At 39.6% G+C, this 9,832-nt stretch overlaps 1 pseudogene; it reads right to left on the reverse strand.

The window, feature by feature from the left end:
• Positions 1 to 7,713: 7,713 nt before the first annotated feature.
• Positions 7,714 to 8,659, reverse strand: LOC126083924 (olfactory receptor 11H6-like; annotated as a pseudogene).
• Between the last annotated feature and the right edge of the window lie 1,173 nt (positions 8,660 to 9,832).

Consider the following 9,832-nt stretch of genomic DNA (forward strand, 5'->3'; position numbering starts at 1 on the left):
GGACCAAAGGAGGCACTGTTCTCCTGGTGCTGCTTTCTTGGTGGTATGAGGGCCCCATGTTTCTCTGCTCACTTCTCTCTTTATATCTCAAAAGAGATTGGCTTTAAACGTAATCTAATCTTGTAGATTGAGTCCCATCTCATTAACATAATTGCCACTAATCCAATCTCATTAACACCATAGAGATAGGATTTACAACACTTAGGAAAAGCACATCAGATGACAAAACGTTGGACAATCACACAATACTGGGAATTATGGCCTAGCCAAATTGATACACGTATTTTTGGGGGACACAATTCAATCCATGACATGTCACTGTGCATCAGAACTGACTCAATGGTACCTAACAGCATAACAGTTAGGGCATGCATAAGGAACACACCAAAAAAATGTCTGTTTTCCCCCATATGGAATACAGCACAGTGGACTAACTAAAATATATAATTACTTTTGAGAGTTAGCATACTTATCCAAAGAATTTGTTAATAATTTATCTTCTAAACACTCTACCACCTTATTACCTGAATCAGTAAATGGAATCTCAAACAGAACCTTCTTAGATAATTTTTCTTTTTATCTTCTTGTCAATAACCAGAGAGGAACAAAGAGGTAGAAACAGTTGTGATAAAGATCCTTGATTGTGTTTGTTGGAGCATGGAGGAGTTATAAGCAAAGGCTACTAGGGAGTAAGCCCTGTTTTTCATGATCCTTGAGGATCCATTTACTTCTTCTAAAAGGAGAACGGTATCAAGAGACAGCTCCATGCTTGCTATTTACTTCCCTCGGGGCCTGCCTTCATTTTTTTTTTTTTTGCAAGTTGAAACAACATATTTTCTTGGCTTCAAACATCTTGTAGGTGGCATGAAATATTAAAAATCAATTTATTGATTCTTTGATTAATTTATTAACTAACAATTAAATTTCTAAGTCCCCTTGTAGTGCCTACCACATACCCAATGAAAAATCTTACAGGCCTGAAAGAGGAAAAAAAAAACAAGAGCAGCCACTGGCATCCAGAACTGATCCGACATTCACAGCTAAACCTTACTGTTATTACAAGCTGATCTGACCACAGGCCATGTTATTCTCCTATTGGATATAAACAGTCTCACAGAGTATCCACCTCACTCAACATTACTCTGAGACCATGATAAAATCAGACAAAACAAGGCACTTCATAATTTTGGCTAACCACAGAAAAAGACAATGCCACTTTGTTACCCATAAAATACCAAATATCTTGACCTTTTTTTTTTAAACAAATTATAGCTTTGTTCTCATTCTAGTATATAGAAAACCAAAACCCAAACCAAACCCACTGCTGCCGAATCGATTCTGACTCATAGCGACCCTATAGGACAGAGTAGAACTGCCCCATAGAGTTTCCAAGGAACACCTAGTGGATTTGAACTGACAACCTCTTGGTTAGCAGCCATAGCACTTAACCACTATGCCACCAGGATATATAGAATTGCCCCCTTTTCTGACAACATCCAATCTGGAGCAAACCTCTGCTTCCTTAGTTGCTGTTAGTTGCCGTCTAGTCAATTCCAAGTCATGGCGACCCCATGTGTGTACAGTAGAACGGCTCCATAGGGTTTTCAAGGTTATGACCTTTTAGAAGTAGATTGCTAGACCTGTCTTCTGAGGCACCTCTGGGTGGGTTCGAACTGCCAACCTTTCAGCTAGTAGTTGAGTACTTAACTTTTTGTGCCACCCAGAGACCCAGTACTTCCTTAGACCCCTCCCCCAGATCACCTAACCAAAGCTCAAATCCTATAATAGGTTCTTTCCATAACTCCCCCCGGTATGTGCTCTTCCTCATTACAATGAGTAATAAGCCCAACTTGCTCATCTACAGGTGTTCATGCGATCTTTGGCTGAAGGGCATTAACAAACCTAACGTAGACTATGGTGGCTGGGACACCTGCACTTTTTCAATGAGACTTCACTTATCCATCTCCAAGAAAACAGTGGCCTCTGGGGAACATGATCCAGGCCCAAAGATGTTCCTGGCTAAGGTTGTAACCTGACCCCATGAATGTCAGTAAATTTCCATTAGTCCTTAAGCCAGCCAGATTTGTCCCATCCCACATGCACAGAAGGTCAGCTGTGACAGCTAATTAACCTCAAGTGAGGATGAAGCAACAGGTGGAATGAACCAGAAGGAAAATCATCACCGGACCCTATTCAGAAGCAAGAAGTCCAACAAGAACCAAGTCCTTTCCTGTTTCCTGGCCACCTTCTAGAATTTTCCCTCCCAAGTAGCTGCCATCTTGTTGCCCAAATCACATATAAGTCCTGCTTCCCCGTAGCTCAGGGAGTCAGATCTGAGCAACTTCCTCCCAGTTCCTTGCTCTGCGCATTGCAATAAAGTTACTTTCTTTTTCTCAAAGAGCAGTGTCCAGATTATTGGCAAGTCTGAGCATGCCAGACAGAGCTCGCCTTTCCAGTTTTGGCAATAAGATCAGTCAGAACAGGGTTATTCTGCAGCTGCTCTCTGGCCAGCTTCAATTGGGAGGTGGGCTCCAAAGTTTACCTATCCTCATTAGAAGGACAGGTCTTTTAACACAGCTAATCTCCTATCCCTCCACCCTCCCTACTGTGGCGGATATTTTCATCTAAAATGCTAGTTAGTTCAGCTCACTTCACTGCTTGGGCACTGTTATGGATTGAATTTTGTTCCCAAAAAAATGTGTATCAATTTGGCTAGGCCATGATTCCTAGTATTGTGTGATTGTCCATCATTTTGTCATCTGAGGTGGTTTTCCCACGTGTTCCAAATCCTACCTCTATGAAGTTAATGAGGCAGAATTACAGGCAATTATGTTAATGAGGCAGGACTCAAATCTACAGGATTACGTTGTATTTTAAGTCATCACTTTTGAGATATAAAAGAGACAAGCAAGCAGAGAGACATGGGGACCTCATTATCACCAACGACATAGAGCCAGGAGGATAGCGTGTCCTTTGGACCTGGAGTCCCTATGCTGAAAACTCCAAGACCAGGGAAAGATTGATGACAAGGACATTTTCCCAGAGCCAACAGAGAGAGAAAGCATTCCCCTGGAGCTGGCACCCTGAATTTGAGCTTCTAGCCTCCCAAGCTGTGAGAATAAATTTCTCTTTGTTAAAGCCATCTGCTTGTGGTATTTCTAGAAGCACTAGATAGCTAAGACTGGCACTGTTAATATTTCTGTCTATGGCATAAAATTCAAAGTCCTAAGCCTGGCAAATGAGGCACTGAGCAGTGCAGCCTCAGTCTCTTTACTACCCCACTTGTCAAGAGTTTTTTGCACATGTCTCCATGTCTTAGTAACACCAAACCACTTGGGTACACTGTGGGAACTCAAAAATATGTTTAATTCTTTGGAAAATGTAAAAGAGCACCCAGTGTGAGTGGCTTTCAAAAAGTCAAATCCATGTGGAGAAAGTGACCTGCAGGTGTTGAGGGTTGATAGGTTAATGGTGTTCAGGAGTATCTGTGCTATTCTTTGCCTTTTTTTAGTCCTTTTTTACCCCTTCCTCATCTCTAAGATTAACCCAAGAAGGCACTTTATTTTTAAAACACGTTCATGGATGTATAACTGACATGCAATAAACTGTATGCACTTCAAGTGTGTGTTTTGGTAAATTTTCACATATGTATGTACTGTGAAACCATTACCATGATCAAGATAGTGAACATAACCATGACTCCCCAAAATTTCCTTGTGCTCCATTTTTAACCTCCCTCCTCCTCTCCCTCTTCTTTCCACTCCCCAGGAAACCACTGATCTCATTTTCACTATGTTTTCTATAAATGAAATCATACAGTGTTGTTTTTGTCTGGCTTCCTTCACTCAGCATAGTTATTTAGAGATTCTTGCATGTTGTCGCATGTACCAATAATTTATTCCTTTTGTGAATATTTTATGAATATTGAATTTTAATATTCAACCTGTGGATATACCGAAATGTGTTTATATATTCACTTGTTAATGGATATTTAAGTTGTTTCCAGTCTTTGATTATTAGTTAACGATGTTGAACATTTTCTTTTTTATTGCGCTTTAGGTGAAAGTTTACAGCTCAAGTTAGTTTCTCATTCAAAAATTTGTACACGTATTGTTTTTGACATTGTTTGAAATCCCCACAATGTGACAGCGCTCTTCCCCTTTCCATCCCAGGCTCCCCATTTCAATTTGTCCAATTTTTTTCACGTCGCTTCCTGCCATCTGGTCTTGCTTTTGGGCAAGAGTTGCCCATTTGGTCTCATATATTTAATTGAACTAAGAAGCATGTTCCACATGTGTGATATTATTTGTTTTATAAGCCTTCTAATCCTTGTCTGAAAGGTGTGCTTAGAGAGAGATTTAGTTCTGAGTTAGCATAATGTCTTGGGGCCATAGTCTCAGGGATTCCTCCAGTCTCTGTCAGACCAGAAAGCCTGGCCTATTTTTGTGAATTTGAATTTTTTCCACATTTTTCTCCCTCTCTGTCTGGAATTCTCTATTATGATCCCTGTTAGAGCAGTTGGTGGTGGTGGCCAGGAACTATCTAGTTCTTCTGGGCTTAGGCTGGTGGAGGTTCTGGTTCATGTGGTCCACTAGTTCTTTGGACTTTTCCCTTTTATCTTTGGTTTTCTTCATTCTACTTTACTTTGGATGAAATGGGACCACTGAATGTGTCTTAGATGGCCACTCGTAAGCTTTTAAGACCCCAGACGCTACTCACCAAAGTTGGATGTAGAACATTTCCTTATGAACTGTGTTATGCCATTTGCCATGGTCCCCAGCCCTCAGCCCCATTAACTCAGTCCCTGAGGGTATTTGGATGTGGCTAGAAACTTTCTATGGCTTTGCCTTGGTCATGTTGTTCTGATTTCCCCATACTGTGTGTTGTCTTTCCCTTCACCAAAACTGACATTTGTCTACTATCTAATTAGTGATTTCTGCTCCCCATCCCTCCCCCCCATAACCATCAAATAATGTATTTTTTTCTCTGTGTAAACATTTTCTTGAGTTCTTATAATAGTGGTCTCACACAATATTTGTTTTTTTGTGATTGACTTATTTCACTCAGTATAATGCCCTTCAGATTCATCCATGTTGTAAGATGTTTCATGGATTCATCATTGTTCTTTACCATTGCATAGTGAATATGTTTTAATTCTATAATTTTTCATCTGTTTATCTTCAGGTGAAATGTCTATTCTAATATTTTGACCACTTACCATGCAAGAGACCCAGGTTTGACTCTGGCCAATGCTCCACAAGTGCAGCCACTACCTGCCTTCAGTGCAGGCTTATTGTGAGGTTGAATAGGTTTCATCTAAGTTTCCAGACTAAGAAGGGTTAGGAAGAAAGGCCTAGTGATCTACTTCCAAAAATCAGCCAATGAAAACCCTGTGGATCTTAACGGTCCAATCTGCAGCAAATCATGGGAATGGTGCGGGACCAGGCAGCATTTTGTTCCCTTGTGCGTGGGATCACCATGAGTGGGGGGTTGACTCAATGGCAGGTAACAACAACAATAACAAGGAGCCATAAGAGTTTTACTTTCCCTGAGGAATCCATTTGTTTTCTTCTCACAGATAATGAAAATCATATACACATATGTTTCTTTCTTTCCTCATTTTGATGAAAAGGGAGTTCAGAGCCAATTTAGGGACTAGACTTTAATAACAACACAAAATCTTATAGACCAGAAGTCTTCATTCAATTTTTTCCTTCTAAATTCATATTTTTCCTTCTTTCTCTCTCTGTCTTTGCATTTTTGTTGCAAATCTTTTATAAAACAAGGTGGAATATAGTAAAATAAACAAAGACATATATATATATATATATAAACATGTAAGTAAATAAGTAGCTTCGAGTGAAGAATAGTTTATGAAGGTGGTGATATCTTTATTAAGACTTTACTTTTATAAGTAGTATTGGACAGGCTCCCTCAAAAGTTCAGATCAAATTCTTACTCTTTACTGTTACCAAGGGGTTCTAGGCGATCTGACCCTGCCTACTTCTCCAGCCTCATATACAATTTTCCTCCTGTGTAGCCAATATTAACTTTTCCTGTTCTTTAAAAACCCCAAACATATACCTACACTTACTTGGAACTAGCTTCCTGTAGATCTTTGCCTTGCTTGCTCCTTCTCTTTGAAATAGCACCTCCTCAGAAAGCCATTCCCTGACCATGCTATCTAAATTACCCCTCATCCTAACTCAGTATTTTTAAATTCCTTCTCTCTTTTATTTTTTCCTAACACTTAAGACTATTGAATTATAGATTATGTGTTTAACTACTTTTTACATGTCTTCTTTACTAGAATGTAAGCTTCACAAAGGTAGATACTTGGTCATATCAGTAAATGTTTGTTGAATTAATGAAATGCATCAATCTCAGATGCCAACAGACCAATTTGTTCTTGACCAAATAGACCAAATCACCTGGAGCTGCTATCAAAATCTTCTGAATCTGCCATTTTCCTCTGTCGGTGTATCAGAATCACACTGGTTTTTTTTTCCCTGCTTTTATCAATTCTGGGCTATCTGTTCAACTTTAGCATCCTTCTTTTGAAACTAACCCCAAAATGTAACACCACTGCAAGCTAATCTTTAAAAATGTAATCCTATTCCGAGTATCCTAACTATCTGTCACAAACAGGGAAAGGTAAGAAGAATGTAATCTACTGCTTATTTTGTAAATGGAAGTCTTGAAAGTTGAATCGGGGGAAAAATTTTTAAAAGGAGCTTCTACTGTTGTAAATGTTTTAATCAAAGTATTCACTGTAGCTTCTTTCCTTTTTCCTGCTAAGAACAGAACTAATATAAGATTTTTATGTGTCGGCCTGTATCACATACTTATTTAACATAGTGTCTCTAAAAGACCAGTCTGTGGACTGGTGCTGGTTCAGGTGCATCAGAATCACCTGGTTGCTTTAAAATTATGATTTTAGGGTTCACCTAAGGATTCTGTTTTAGGAGATTTGAAGAAAGTCTCAAGAATCTGTTCTTTAAAAAATTTTCTCAAGTAATTATGAAACAGGCTTTGGAGCTAGTGCTTTAGATCATTATTAATAACTTGGATGCCAACTAAATAAAAATTTTAGCTCAGTTATGATTTATTGAGTGGCATTAATTTCCTTTTATCTGAGCCTCGATGGTGTGAATGCTTTATTCCCCTGCTTGGAGTAGAGTAGAGACACTAGGCTGGAAAAAAACAAGCATAAGAATGGAATATGCACTTATCAGAGGTAAAAACAAAACAAAACAAAAGCATGAGGTCAGGGACTAGGTAAATATTCACACAGAGAAAGGGAGCCCTGGTGGTGTAGTTGTCAAGAGCTTGGCTGCTAATCAAAAAGTCAGCAGTTCAAGTCCCCCAGCCACTTCTTGGAAACTCTATGGGGCAGTTCTACTCTGTCCTATAGGGTTGCTATGAGTTGAAACTGACTTGACGGCACCTTACAACAGCAATAAAAGCAGAAGAAATTATTGGAGAAAGACCTAAAGTCCAGATATCCAGGTGATTTAATTCAAATTACCAGCTACCAAGTTCTGATTTGCAGGCAAATTCTGATTTAATTGGGATGCAGCTATTCATTCCTTGACTAGGCAGCAATTAATGAATTTGGGTCTGGGTCTATAGGTGCAAATGAACAGAAGCTTACCTTTCACTTGGGAATAGAAATGGAGGAAAAATAGTCTGATCCTGGTACACTCATTTGTTCTATTCACTTTGACCAATTTTCACATACATCTGAACTTTTCTCAAGCTGGCCTTTATGTCCTTGTTCCGGAGACTGTAGATCAGAGGGTTTACCAGTGGGGTCACTGATGAGTAGATCAAGGTTACAATCTTCTGTACTCCAGCTGGATTTCCAGAGTTTGGGCTGATGTACATCATCATTACACTCCCATAAAACAGAGACACCACAACTAGGTGGGAATCACAGGTGGAGAAAGCCTTACGCCTGCCAGCTGCTGAAGGGACCCGTAACACTGCTCTGAGAACCAGGGTGTATGACCCAATGATAAAGAAGAAGGTGATAAAGATAATAAGAGAACTCAATATAGAACAGGAAAGCTCAATTCCAGGGGCAGGGATGCAGGACAGGGCCAGAAGGGGACCTGGGTCACAGACAGAGTGGTCAATGGTATTGGGGCCACAAAAAGGGAGTTGTGTGATAAAATAGATAGGGACTGGGTAGCAGAGGAAGGCTGTCACCCAGCAGATGGCCACCAAGTTCATGCAGAGATGATTGGTCATGATAGTCGGATAATGGAGAGGCCTGTAGATAGCTAAGTACCGATCAAAAGCCATGAGGGGCAGTAAGAGGGTTTCAGTGATGCCCATGGAGAAGAAGAAGTAGAACTGAAGGAAGCAGGCAGTGAAAGAGAGGGTTTTAGCTTCAGATAGGAAGTTACCTAACATATTGGGAACAGTAGTATTGATGTAACAGATCTCCAGGAATGAGAAGTTGGCCAGCAGAATGTACATGGGGGTGTGGAGCCTTTGATCCAGCATCACTGCACACACGACAGCCCCATTGCCCATCAGTGTCAGGATGTAGGTCACAGAAAACAGTATGAAGAGGAGGACCTGGATCTTTCTGGAGCATGGGGAAACTCAGGAGTATGAATTCAGTCACTGTGTTCACTCTTGACATATTCATGGCTTCCTAAGGGGTGAAGAGCAAAAGAGTGACAATGACTCGGACAACCTTATTACTTCTCAGGGGTATTACTTTACGTCTTTTTTTTTTTTTTAGAAATTCCTAATTTCTTCAGGTTATGTTATTTTATTACATAGCTAATAATATTACTCTACTGTTAAAGACTTTTGAACTTTGAGAGTGCTTGATATGATCTGACACTTAGAATCCTTGAACTCTTATTCCTCTTTCAGAATTTTCTCAAAGTAAACGATAGGATCCTGTGCAATAAGCATCTTGGAGAAGATTAATAACAGTACTTACAAACATATGTAAGGAAATATGAAAATCATGTATAGAATAAGATATGAAACACCTTTAATATTGGACACATAATTTCAATTACTTGGATGTCTGGAATCAGAAACATAAACACTATGCATCAGAGAAGGAGAAGAAGGAGAATGGTAATGAACAAAGTCTTTATGAAATTCACTTTCATTCTGCATCAGAGTTAGAGTTATACTATTATTGGTTCTAAGGTGATATTATACCCCATTCAAAACAATGTCAAATATTCTGTCCTTTCTTTAGTGTTCATCAAGCCTGTTAATGTAGGAAATCTTTGAACATCCAAAAACCAGTTGAGTTGGTTCTGACAGCTGGCAGTCCCATGTGTTGCAGAGTAGTACAGCTCCACAGGGTTTTCACGACTATGATCTTTTGGAAGCAGATCACCAGGACTTTCTTCCAAGACAGCCACCTTCCAATTAGTAGGTGAGAGCTTAACAATTTGCACCACCCAGGGACACTTTTTGAACACCTAGGCATCTACATGATGGCTTTCTATTTGATTCTGTATTTCACCAGCTAAATTAAAATATCACTCTTAAGCCTTGATCTAAGTTACAATTCTCCTTACAGGTAAAAAAAAAAAAAAAAGTGAGGAATAGATGTGGTATTTAATTTTAAAATTTTTGCCTAAGGTGTCAAAATTTCTAGAAAGCTCCTACTCATCTGATTTAGAGATGGATGCAAAGGATTACAAGTCTCAAGCATACACAAGCAGAGACCCCTGGGACAAATGACAGGGCCCTAAACTGTCTCTCCAGATAAGGATTCCCTCCGTTACTCTCATCACATTATGGGTGTGGGAAGGTGGATTGGTATTGAGAAGTAGAGGGAAAGCTGGGA

Source organism: Elephas maximus, chromosome 10 (assembly GCF_024166365.1).
Source record: "Elephas maximus indicus isolate mEleMax1 chromosome 10, mEleMax1 primary haplotype, whole genome shotgun sequence".
In the NCBI taxonomy this organism is placed as follows: Eukaryota; Metazoa; Chordata; class Mammalia; order Proboscidea; family Elephantidae; genus Elephas; species Elephas maximus.